Source organism: Oenanthe melanoleuca, chromosome 24 (genome assembly GCF_029582105.1).
Source record: "Oenanthe melanoleuca isolate GR-GAL-2019-014 chromosome 24, OMel1.0, whole genome shotgun sequence".
In the NCBI taxonomy this organism is placed as follows: Eukaryota; Metazoa; Chordata; class Aves; order Passeriformes; family Muscicapidae; genus Oenanthe; species Oenanthe melanoleuca.
The window spans coordinates 4,533,467-4,546,233 of NC_079357.1; the positions used below are offsets into that span (position 1 = coordinate 4,533,467).

Here is a 12,767-nt window from a genome sequence, read left to right on the forward strand (position 1 = left end):
TTTAGAAATATTGGGGTTTTTTAAGTATGAAGATTTGAGGTCTTGCTCAGGTTTTGCTGGTGGGAGGGGGAAGTTCATTTCTGGGCTCTTTTGGGTACTGAGGTTTTTTTTTGGGCTCAGATAAACGAGCTGAGCTCTGGACAGGGAGGCAGGGGCTGGAAGAGGTTTTGTAGCTGGGACAAAGTGCCCCTGACCACAAGCCCAAAATCTTTGGTGTCCCAGGCACAGCAAAGGCTGTTCCTGCAGGACTGTGCTGTGTTAAAAGTCACTGATTACTCCTCCAGCATTTGCCAGCATAAGCTGACATCTATTTTATATCATTTTTAATACTCTTGTGACAGTGAAAACTCTTGCTTGGGGTGGTCTATGCACAGCATCCCAGAATCCCAGACTGGTCTGGGTGGGAAGGGAGCCTAAAGATGCCCTGGTGGCAGGTGCTGCCATGGGCAGGACTGGAAGTGGGAGCTGCCTGCACACCCTGTGCTCACTCCTGAGCCAGCTCCCAGCCCAGCTGCTCAGGCAGCAGCACTTCATCCCCAGCAGCTCCAAGTCCCAGGGATGTGGTGTCCACTCAGCTTAGTCCAGCTCACCTCACTGCTTTTGGCTGTTCACACTGTGAGCTCAGTGGATCACCCCCTCCTGCTCCTGTTTGCACACAGACATTGATGGGCAAGAACAGTTCAGGCCTAGAGCAGCCAGAGAAGCCCCAGCTCTGCATGCCCAGCCCTGAACTCTGGATTTCTCCAGCTCTGTCTCTAATTGCTGTCTCTCCACATTGAATTGCTGGTCTCCTGCAGTCCCTCCCAGAGATTTTTAACTTTGTCCTCTCTCTTGCCTTCTGTCTGTCCCTGTGCCCCTCCCTGGACCCTGATTATCAGATTTGGAGATGGATAATGTAAAGCCAGGCTCTGCATTTGTTTCCGAGGCTCTGAACCAGTCCCTGCTGAGCTCAGGTAGAGCCTGTTCTGTGCCATCACTCTGTTCTAACCATGCCTAACCCTGTTTGTGGTAGCAATAACCACTCACTAACCCCTAGGCTTGCTGGCAGTAATTTGTTTATTTACAGTGACTAGATGCTGTGTAATAAATAGTGAAATAGAGAATTATTAATTTCTTTTTGTATTTAAACCTGTTGGCTAGAAAAGCCAGTGCCTGGTTCTGAGAGCCCATCTTCTTAGGGGCAGATTTTCTGACCCAGTGAGTGAATCCAGATCTTAAGGTGATGCTTATCACACCTGGGCCTTGCCTTGTGCACACTTTGCAGTATCAGCAGCCATGTGGGTGTTAATCTCTGTAGCAGAAATCAGCTTCTTTCCCCCCAGCTGCTGCCTTTCTAAATATAAAGCATTCTTCTTTTCCCAGGCTTTCAATTTGTGCCTCACTGTGCAAAGAGTTTGCCAAACCGTGTCTGTGACCACACTCTGGAGGGAAGAGCTTGCTTGAATAAGGGAGTGAAGAAATGTGGTTAAATACATAGTTTTGTGGCAATGGAAATGACCCTCCTGTGTGCCCAGTGCACTGGGAGAGCAGAAAACAGCTGTATTGTGTTGTCATTGCCATGACAACATGGCTGTTGCTTGTCAGAACTGGCACTAGGTAAAATTAAAGTGTTCCAGTGGAACTGAGGAGCTGAGATGTGTCCCTGGTACATTTTATATAATTAAGCATTTGATCCTCAGTTACTGAGAGGTATTTGACAACAGACATTTCAGTTTATTTGCTTGTTGTGTTCATACTGGGACTTCTGTTTCCCTGGATCTCATAAGTGCTTGGAAGGAGCCTGTAGGTGGGATTTGAGGAGGGGCAGAGCAGCAATGTGGGGGAGCTTTATTTCTAGGCATGGCTTGGCACCCAGGCAAATGGTGGAGTTCTTGCACAGGCTTCAGTCAGCTGTCCCTCTGTTTCACCCAGTCCCTTGGGATGGGGGTTGAGCTGCACCTCCCTAGAGGTCATCCCAAGCTGTTCTTTGGGTTCAATGAACAGGTTATTATTGGATATTTGATATCAAAGCAATGCAGCCAGTCACAATCCTGCTACCCACAAACCACAGAATCATGGAATCCCCTGAGCTGGACCCACAAAGATCACCCAGTTCCACTCCTGGCCCTGCACAGACACCCCAAAATCCCACCTTGTGCCTGAGAGCATTGTCCTGGAGCTCTGGCAGCTCTGGGGCTGTGACCATTCTGGGCAGGGGAAGAACCTTTTTCTGATGCCAACAGCACTGGTTGAACACTTCAGTTTGTGAAGGAGCCAGTGCTGGTGCAATTTGGTGACTGAACTGCTTGGTAGTGCCAGGCATCTCTTCTAATTGTATTTGAACTGATTGCAAATCCTGTAGTTTAGGTGTAAAGCTCTGCTCCTGCTACAGTCCTTATCTGGATTCTTATTGTACCTTTAACAGTCATCAAAGGAGGATTTATTCTTAAACTAGGCTTTAGGGCTTTATTTCACTCCCATCAGAAGTGCTGAAAGCTTGCTTTAAAAAAAATAGTATTTGCTGGTAGTGTGGATCTTGGATACATTAGGAATGCCAAACTTCACCTTCAGTAATTGTGTTGTTTTGCTGGATTTCAGTGCAGTGAGCTCTGGAAAGTGCTTATTTACCCTGAACTGCTGCAGTAGCTGGTTTTAGGAGAAGGGCATTTATTGCAGGGACTGCCCAGGACTATGAGACTGTTTAGTATTTTTAAGTCTTTAAATCTGCAGATCAGAACTGCAGCAGCATTTTCCTGAGTTTTTAATTTCCTTGGAGTCTTTCTCTTTGCTATTCCTCCCTTGTTTTAAGCAATTCGTCTTTTGTTCCTTCCCATTTTTTTTGGCAGAAAGGGATGAGAGCTGTGGGCTGATCTGTGGAAGTGCTGCTAAATACAGGATTCATCTGGTCCTCTATGAAATTTGCACCCATAAAATCTGTGACTCTGCTGGAAAAGTAGGAGTTGAAGAGAACAGCTTCCTGAGCCTGTGTGCTGGGAGCAGGCATGGCAAGAATTCTGTTCCCTGGGCAAGCAGGAATGGGATGTAGGAGCATCCCAAAAGCAGCAGCAGCATCTGTCCTGCCTGGGATGCAGTTGCTTGCAGCCCTCTCTGTGGGACTGGATTTGGAGAAAGTCCCTCTGTGCTGCAGAGGCACCATGTGTGCTACTCTGCTTCTGCAGCAGTATTTTGGGAGAAGGAGCCAGCAGGGCTCTGGAGCTGGGTCTGCTGCTCCATTCTCCCTTTCCCCACAGGGAACAGGATGCTCTTGGCATCCCATGGAAGCACAGCATTCCCAGGACCAGTTGTGCAGCTGAAGCTGTGAATTATCCCATTCTCAATGTCCCATTTCCCTTTTGCAAGGGGTGGAGTTTGGATGTTCCTCTAGACCTGCATGGAAATCCACCTGAGGGTTCTGCATAGTGTACCATGGATGGCAGGGAATTGCAGTTTTGGGAGTTCTTCACCAAACTGGGACAAAAAGTGGATTTACAAGGAGCAGGTATTAGAGTTAGAAAGTGTCAAATATTCTTTCTCCACCCTCTGTCTTATGGGGACATGTTCTTATTTTTAAGTTGCTTTTGCCTTTTGCCTTCAGTTGCAAATCTGAAACACTTTCCCTGTCCACCTAAACAAAATCTCCAAGCCTTGGCTATCTCCTGTGTGAGAGACAAGCAGGAATTGTATTTCACAAAGTTCTTAAGGATGCAGAGCATTAGAGAGTCAATGTATTTCTTCTTCTTCTGTAATCCTTTAATCCTTTAAGGGTGCAGATGTTCTGACCATGGCAGTGAGAGCCAGGAGTGCACTTTGGCAGTGCCTTAGGGGCACCCTTGGCTGTTCCTGACCCCACACTGAGAAGTTTTAGGTGATGTTGATGCAGTATTTGCAGTGAGAACAAATCCATGTTTCTGTGACATTTCCTGGGTGCTATGGAAACTGTCTGCGTGCTTCTCAGGAAGTTGTGAGTGAGTTGCTTGACATTTTCAAGAGGCTTGGGTTTGAAAGCCTGGAGTGGAAAAGGAGGATTTGGAGCTTAGTGCTGTGTCTGGAGGGCACAGGGGAAGATGGGGCAGGGCAGGAGATGCATCCTTTGGAGAGAAGCTGGACTAAAACAAAAGGGACCCTCAGGCTCAGGGACCCAGGAGCAAGAGAAAGGTACCCTTTGGTCCTGATGTTTCAGTCATATTGGCTTTTCTTTTTTAGCTGAACTCAGAGAGTTTTCTGATTTATGGAAGCCCTGCTGGAGCCCTCCCAGCCCGAGAGAGTGGATGCTGTGTCCCCTCAGAAAGTGCCATGAGTGCAAACCAGTGGTGCCAGGACAGCTGGTGGACACCAGCACTGTGCTATGGGACCATCGGGTGCAGGCTGAGCCTGGGGGTGCCTCAGGGACCTTCTGCCTTCTCTGAACAATGCCAGCAAGGCACAGGTGGGGTGGCAGTGAATGAGCCTCTGTGCCCAGCCCCCAAGTTTGCATTCAGGTTTCCCTGGCATCACTGAGTCTCCTGCAAGTATGGAGAAGATCCCACACAGAGCTGGCACAAAAAACCTATCTCTGCCCACCCAACCCCCTGCCAGGATCCAGGCTCCTGGCTGAGGAGCCCTTGAGCAGCTCTGGGGAGCAAGGGGAGCAGCAGAGCTCTGCCACTTGAGGAGCATCCTCTGCTCCATCCCAGCATATCCTGCATCCCCACGGGGAGGCACTGCTGGTGTAATTACAGCACTGGAAATCGGCTCCAGGCACAGGGAAGTGCCTGGAACACAGGCAGAGGGAAGAGCCAGATTAATTCCTGTGTTCCCTGTAGTGCAGTTTCTCCTTGTGTGTGGTGGCCAAGGCTTTGGAGAGAAGCTGAGCCCACAAACAGCAGCTTCAGGCATCTCACACTTTGACAGGTAGTTTTGTGGTGAGCCTTGGCCTTTCCTGGGGAATTTTGACTGGAAAAGAAAAGGAACAAGTGTGGTGTGTGGATCTGTGCACAGTCTGTACACATCAGTTCATGAATAATTACATAGACCTGTGTTCTGTGCAGGAAAGAAAGAGCTGTGTTAATGTTTGTTATGGAAACCTTTTCTGTTTGAGAGGCTGCATCCCCCAAACTAGGCTGAGTAGTGTGAAGCCAAGCAGTGAAACCTGGCTGGGTGCAGAGTGTTGGAGGCACCAATGTGCTTTAATGAGACCTCTTTCCTTTTCACTTGTTCTGTGCTGCTTTCTCACTCTGCCTGCTCTCCACTTACTCAGGTTGGGGGGGCTGTTATTTTTAAACAAGATGGTTTTTTCCTTTCTCACAAGCTCTGTCAAAATGGGACTTAACTGTAATAATAGTTGGCTTAGCAAAACTCTGCAGTTATGCTAAAAGCTCTGAAATAATGGCAAGAGGGAATTTGTTCTGCTCTGCTTTCCCTCTTCTTCTCTCCTGAATAATTCTGTAAATTAGTGTGGGAGTCAGACTGTGGCTTCAAAGTACTTCAAGCAGCTTTAACCATAAATGATGGCACAAAGTTCTGATCTCTTCCCTGGCCTTTGAATTTTTCAAGGGTCATGCCAGTGCATAGCTCAACTCTTCCATTAAAACCTGGTCCTGGGAAGTTCATAAAGGTTACACCACCACCCCTCTGTGCACAAAGACTTCATAAATGGAATGGTTGGAATCTTTTTCTTGCAAGCCACCACAGATCATGGCTTCACCCACCAGAAGCTCAGTCACACATGGTGCCACTGTGGCTGCCCCTGGATCCCTGGCAGTGTCCCAGGGACAGTGGAAGGTGTCCGTGCCCATGGCAGGGGTGGGAATGAATGAGCTTTAGCTTCCAGCCCATTCTGGGATTTGATGATTCCATACTCTGTGACATGAGATACCTGGATGTCAAATCTGGTTGCTGTCAGCTCTGAATCAGATCCAGTCATTTTAAGGCATTCCATGCCATGATGTTCAGTCCTGTTGGTTTTTTAACACCCTACTCTGCTTTCATTTATAGTTTCTCAGCAACACCCCTTATTTTTAAAGGGGTTTTTGTTTATTTTGTGTGTGTGTGTGTTTTGGGAGCAGCTGACTGCAGGATAAATCCAGCTGAGTAAGAAGCAGCATTGGAAAATCCTGACTGTCCAACTCCTAATGATTGCTTGAGCCTCCTTCAAGGTTACATTTGCAAAACAAGAAAGTGGAAGAAGCTACAGGCTGCACTAATAACATTCTCTGGGTTGCTTTTCCTTCCCAGTTCTTCTCTCTTAAATAACTTTTTGAGGATAGGTGAACTTGAGGGTTGAGTTTTTGACAGGCACATGGATGGACCCTTTTTTCTGTTGTTTCAAGTGCTTGGGTTTCTTAGCTGAGCTTAAAAAATATTGTCTGCCTCCTCTGCTCCATGGCAAGCAGACCAACTCCTCAGGAGTGGGGAATGCATCTCTTTCACTTGCTTAATTTAAAAAAAAATGCTTACAATTGCCAGACAAAGGAAATTAGAACAGAAAAAGAGACTCATGATTATTTTTTTATTTCCAATCAAATATCCAGAAGCAGCAAAAGACATCACAGTAGTGCTCACTGCAGTGGAGAGCAGAGACCCCTGTGCAGGTGCACAAGGTCTCAGATGCAGAAGAGTCACATCTTGGTTGCTCAGGTTTCATTCTTAAAAGAAAGGCAGTTTCTAACAAGGATTAAAGATTTTCCTTTAGAGGAAACAAAGTGCAGATGGGGGAAAGGTGTGCCATTGTACACCAGGTAGTACAATTACCTCCTCAGAGCAGTAATTGCAAAGGTAAAACCCAAGCCTGAAGCTGAGGCAGCTCTGTGTTATTGAGGATGCAGCTGTTACATTCCTGCTCTGATTAGTAAAAATAGGATTGCGCAACTCCTGGCCAGAGTTTGAAACTGGGCACCAGCACAGTGTGTGAATGGGGGGACCACCAGCCTTGAAGGAGCCTTCCTAGCCAAGCCTGGCCTAGAGTGAAAAGAAATAAATTTATATAGGGAGCCTACAACACATCCTGACAGCTTTGGGCAGCTCGGTGTTACTGCTCTGAAGTCCTGGATGCTGTTTGGAGTTGTATGTGCATTTTGCATGTTAATTTGGAATAGCATTGCTTTTGCTGTATTCATCTGTGTGAGGATTTTCCCAGCTTTGATCAGTGGGTTTGATAGGAAGAACATTCTCAGAATGGTGAGCTGCTACCAGGGAGAAGGGTTTGTACTTGTAATTGTTCAGAGAGGAATGGATTTAGGGGTGGTGCAGGTAAACCCTGGTGTGATGGTGTGCTCCTTGTCCAGGCCAAGCCCAGCAGTGAATAGCAAGTGTACAGAGCAGCTGGAGAGCAGGATTATCTGGAGATGTGAGTCAGCAAACTGTTTTGAAAATAGCACAGAGGAGAAAGAATGAGCACCCAAAGAAATGAGTTTTCCCCTGCTGCTCATCAAGATGTGTGCAGATGGAGAGGCAAATTCTTCCTTAATCCTTCTGACCCTGAGGTTGCCCACCTTTAGCTGGCAAGCCCACATTTTACAGGGAGTGACAGCAATTACTGGGATTGATGTACTGGTGCTAATGGGGGAGCTCGAGGTCAAACAGAACAGTGAATTCATCCCACAGACCTCAGTAAAGGCAGAAGGTCACAGCTTCAGTGGCACTGGGAAAAGCCTGGGCTGAGGCTTCCTGCCCTCCTGGCTCTTGTTCCTGCTCCAGGTGCTGGCCAAGACTGGGCAGAGATGGCAGTGCTGGAGTCAGGTCCAGTCCCAGGGTCCCTGTGCTCTGCCCTGGGCTGGAGCCTGCCCGGAGCTGGGTCACTGGAAATGCTCCTGTCGTTTGGCTTTGCTTTCAAACAGCAGAACTCGGAGAGGTTTTCATTGGGTTTGTTTTCAGTGATCTGATATGGATTCAGTTCAGTGCAGACAGTGGGAGGGGGCACTGTTCCTGGGTGACACTGGGACACGGTGGATGGGTCCCAGGGCTCTGCGCAGCCCCCGTCCCGCCTGCAGCTGGGATGTGCCTCCTCGGAGCCCCCAGGCCTGGCCAGTGTCCCTCCCTTCCCCTGGAGCCGCTGGGACACATCTGCACTGCAGCCTCGGGGGTTTGCAGCGGGAGCAGTGACTGAGGGCTGGGGATGGGGCACAGATGTGCCCTGAGCTCTGTGACTGAGGGCTGGGGATGGGCACAGATGTGCCCTGAGGGCTGGGGATGGGGATGGGGCACAGATGTGCCCTGAGCTCTGTGACTGAGGGCTGGCGATGGGACACAGATGTGTCCTGAGGGCTGGGGATGGGGACACAGATGTGCCCTGAGCTCTGTGACTGAGGGCTGGGGATGGGACACAGATGTGTCCTGAGCTCTGTGACTGAGGGCTGGGGACACAGATGTGTCCTGAGCTCTGTGACTGAGGGCTGGGGATGGGGCACAGATGTGCCCTGAGCTCTGTGACTGAGGGCTGGGGATGGGGCACAGATGTGCCCTGAGCTCTGTGACTGAGGGCTGGGGACACAGATGTGCCCTGAGCTCTGTGACTGAGGGCTGGGGACACAGATGTGTCCTGAGCTCTGTGACTGAGGGCTGGGGACACAGATGTGCCCTGAGCTCTGTGACTGAGGGCTGGGGATGGGACACAGATGTGTCCTGAGGGCTGGGGATGGGGCACAGATGTGTCCTGAGCTCTGTGACTGAGTGCTGGGGACACAGATGTGCCCTGAGCTCTGTGACTGAGGGCTGGGGACACAGATGTGTCCTGAGCTCTGTGACTGAGGGCTGGGGATGGGGACACAGATGTGTCCTGAGCTCTGTGACTGAGGGCTGGGGACACAGATGTGTCCTGAGCTCTGTGACTGAGGGCTGGCGATGGGGACACAGATGTGTCCTGAGGGCTGGGGATGGGGACACAGATGTGCCCTGAGCTCTGCACTGGTGGCACTGGGCTGTGGCCCTCACCAGTGTCCTCTGTGCTGTTTGTGGCGTGAAGGAGCAAGGAAGGAGAAGGTGGATAAAGGTGAGTGCAGCTTTGCTGGGGTGTTTTCCTGCCGGTGCTGCCAGGCTGAGGGGTGGCACTGGGCCCGTCCCCATGGCGGAGCTTACCTGTGGCAAAGGCAGCGTCAGAGTGTCACAGATTCCCAGGATGGGGCAGGCTGGAAGGGACCTCAGAGGGTCACCAGGTCCTGGCTCCCTGGCCCAGCAGGGCCATCCCAGAGCACAGGCACAGGATTGTGTCCAGTGGTTCTGGACACAGGGAGGGACACTCCACACCCGCTCCGGACAATCTGTTCAGCGCTCCATCCCTGCCCGGGGGTTTCCCCTCACGTTCAGCTGGAACTGCCCGTTCCTCTTATTGCACAGCCTGATTCATCTTCTCAGCACCCCCTGATTCATCTTCTCAGCACCCCCTTTCTAGATGTTTGTATCTGCATTTTCTTTACATTGATATGTAGCAGCCGTGTGCTGCCCTGCGTCCGTGTCCCTCCCCGGCCACCCTGCGCCCTTTGCCCGGCCGCGGGCGGGGGCGGCTGCGGGAGCCGGGGCAGGAGCAGGGAGGGAGGAAAGGAAGGAAGGAAGGAGGCACCTGCGGAGGAGGAGCCGGGGAGGGGCCTGGCAGCGCCGCAGAGCTGCGAGCGGCCGGCGGAGGCGAGCGCAGCCCGGCTGGGAGCGGGGCCAGCCGCGGGACACCGGCCGGGAGCGGGGCCAGGTGAGGCGGCCACGGCGGGTCACCCGGGCCGGGGCGCGGGGCGGGGGCGGCCGCGCCACTTGTTGCTTGGTAACTGGCCAGGTATTAATGCTGTGTGGGGAATGGGTGCCTTTGGGTGAGGGTTCTTCTTTCCGGTGGTGGTGGTGCGTCGGGAAGAGGCTCTTGGTACATTACATTGGGTATTGGGCAGGAATTGTTCCCTGGGAGGCTGTGGAGCCCTGGCACAGGTGCCCAGGGATGCTGTGGCTGCCCCTGGATCCCTGGCAGTGCCCAAGGCCAGGCTGGGCATTGGGGCTGGATCACCCTGGGACAGGGAAGGTGTCCCTGCCCTGGCAGGGGTGACGCTGGATGGGTTTAAAGTCTCTTCCAAGCCAAAGCATTGCGTGATTTGATGGTACTTAACAGCCCCTGGCTGGGCCCGGGGGTGCCGGGCTGTGCTGGGTGTCCTGCCCGTCACTGCCTGGAGCAGAGCTGGTCCCCACGGGGATGCTCTTGGGGTACTCAGGTTCCTCCCTGCCTGGGATGATGTTTTCAGCCAGGTTAAACATAGCTGGTGTCAGTAATTTCTCTCTCATCCCCGGCTGCTGGTTACAGACCTGTGCTTCTGCAGTGGGAGAGGATCCTTGGGGATCCGTGCCCTTGGGCAGGTTCTCTGGCTTGGTGACCAAGTACCGATTAAATTCACGTACTTACTCCTCTCCCCCTCCTTGTTAACTGTTTTACTTTTGTCTCCCTCTGACTGATCTCTGCCTGGAGGTTTCTATTCCACCTCGCTCCGCGCTGGGTCCATAGCTGTAAATGGTTTTATTGGATTTGTTCTCGGGTCATGAGGGTGTAGCAAACTGGAGCTGTTAAAGGGAGCCTCTTTCATGTCCGGGATGATTTGAGAGAGCATTCCCAGCTGGATCCCAGCAGAGAAGGAATTCCAGTGTGCAGAGCCCCTGTACCCAGCCATGATGCTGGGGCTGCAGGGCTGGAATTCAGTGCCTCCCTCTCAGATGTAAACCCCCCTCCCAAAGAGGCAGCTGACAGAGGGAAATGTCTACAATTTAAATTTCAATAGATTTTTGCATATCACTTTATCCTTTTGTCTTGCCTCCCTCCCCAGACTGGCACATCCCTAAGCATTAATATTATCGATGCTGTGGGCAAGAGAAAGGGGCTTCCTATTTAAAACAGACAGCCTGTTGTTTGCTGGAGCCCTGGGGCAGGGAATGCACACTCTGGAAAATAAAATTCCCAGGGAGAGACGTTACTGTGATCACAGCAGACACTTTGCAAGTAGCCATGGCTCGTCTGTTCATATTTGTTCAGAAAACCTCCTAAAAGCCAGAGCCCATTTTAAGCACTAAATGCCCTGCAGGATCTGATTATTTGTGACAGAGAAGACAGGAGGCCTTCCCTTTCCCCTCTTCCTTTGTTCTGGGCACCACACAGGCTTGATAAAAGAAGCTCATTTGAAATCAAAGCCCTGCAGTGGGAAGTGAAAGGAAAAGAATATAAAGCAGGCAAACAATACATTATCTGCATTCCTAAGTCTTAAAAAGCAGATTTAATTCACCTCAAATCCCCAAACTTTTAGGTCCAGTTTTCACTTTCAGTGAAGTTTTCTGCAGTTCTTTAGTTGTGTAAGAAGGATTCATATGAAAATGTAATTTTTATCCTCTTGCAGCTATTGTATCTTTCTTGTGCTGTATAAAGTGACTGTAATGTGAATAAAAATTGTGGTCATGGTCTTCAATATTATTTTTGTTTCCACTCCAGGTGAGTGGAAACTTGACTTCAGAGGCAGAATTATCTTAGGGCTTGATGCAGGGGTAAACAGCTAAAGTAGGAACAGTTTAGGAAGTCAGGGCTGTAAACAGGAGGAGAACCAGAGCATATCAGTGTGGGGAGGGTAGGTCACTGCAGTTTGGAAGTGACTGCTCTGGGCTGCAAACACCTGCCCTCGGGCCAGTGAGACAGGCAGCCTTTGGGAAGGGACTGAGAGAGCAGCAGGGGTGTTCCTGTCACACTGGGGCTACCACCTACCTCGGGACAGCCTGTGGGCAAGGACTGGTGCAAAAACTGTGCCATGGGCACCAGGACCAGCGAGGCAGCCCCAGGCCTCCTCCTGTTTGGGGTCCTCCTGCCCCTTCCCCATGGCAGCAGGAGGGTTTGTTCTACCCCTGCCTTATGTAAGAGCAAACCCTCTCGCTGTGGCATCGGGCTCCATCTGCCAGGCTCCTCAGTATTGCAATCTGCTGCTTGTTGGTTACTGTCAGATCCTTCCCATGGCTCTCCTGCCATGGCCAGGCTGGCTGTTTGTTGGTCACTGTCACATCCTGTCCCTGGCTCTCCTGCCATGGCCAGGCTGGCTGTTTGTTGGTCACTGTCACATCCTGTCCCTGGCTCTCCTGCCATGGCCAGGCTGGCTGTTTGTTGGTCACAGTCAGATCCTGTCCCTGGCTCTCCTGCCATGGCCAGGCTGGCTGTTTGTTGGTCACTGTCAGACCCTGTCCCTGGCTCTCCTGCCATAGCCAGGCTGCATGGAGCACAGCTGGGCTGTGAGCTAGGCAGAGCAAAGGCACTCTGCCTTCAGGTGAGTGGGAGTTTGGGAGCAGTCAGCTGTTGACTCCTCTGAGGCCATGGCTGCTGGGGTCAGGACAAAAGATGTTTGGTTCAGGCTGTCCTGAAGGGAGGTTGAGGTTGTCCATTAGGCAATTCCATCATGTGGATTTAGCAGCTCCAGTCAGCTGCAGCAGGGAATGTGTGGCATTGCTGTCACTGTCTCTCTGTGGATCACATTCCTGTGGGTGATGACTGGTGAGCTGGAGAAGCTTCTGGCAGAGATGGCCCTGCTCTGTTGTCACCTAATGCCAAGGTGACATCTTGCCTCTTGAGCGTTCTTCATTTTTCCCTGGGGTGCAGGTGTCTGCAGTTATCTAGCACAGGGTGCTGCTTGTTGGTGTGCATGCTTACCCTTCATGCTGCTGCCCCAGCTGAGCTTCCAGAAATCCCTTAAACCAACAACACCCTTCATGGGCCGCACCAACACAACCCTTGGGCTCCTTCTGAGATTGGGTTTCTTCTCAAACCATGCAAATTGTGTATCAGAGATACCCTGCAGTCACAGTGTCACATTCTCTTCAGT

General features: G+C 51.1%; 1 protein-coding gene across 2 annotated transcripts in view; it reads left to right on the top strand.

The window, feature by feature from the left end:
• ARHGAP32 (Rho GTPase activating protein 32) overlaps positions 1-12,767 on the top strand; it is a 233,726-nt gene that overhangs the window by 176,309 nt on the left and 44,650 nt on the right. Inside the window, exon 1 of one of the 2 annotated variants that reach the window (XM_056509589.1) lies at positions 9,554-9,634. The exons of the other annotated variant lie outside the window; for it this stretch is intronic. The gene's annotated coding sequence lies outside the window, so the exon portion shown is untranslated. Of the gene's footprint in view, positions 1-9,553; positions 9,635-12,767 lie in introns of those variants that run through there. 2 annotated transcript variants of the gene reach the window in all.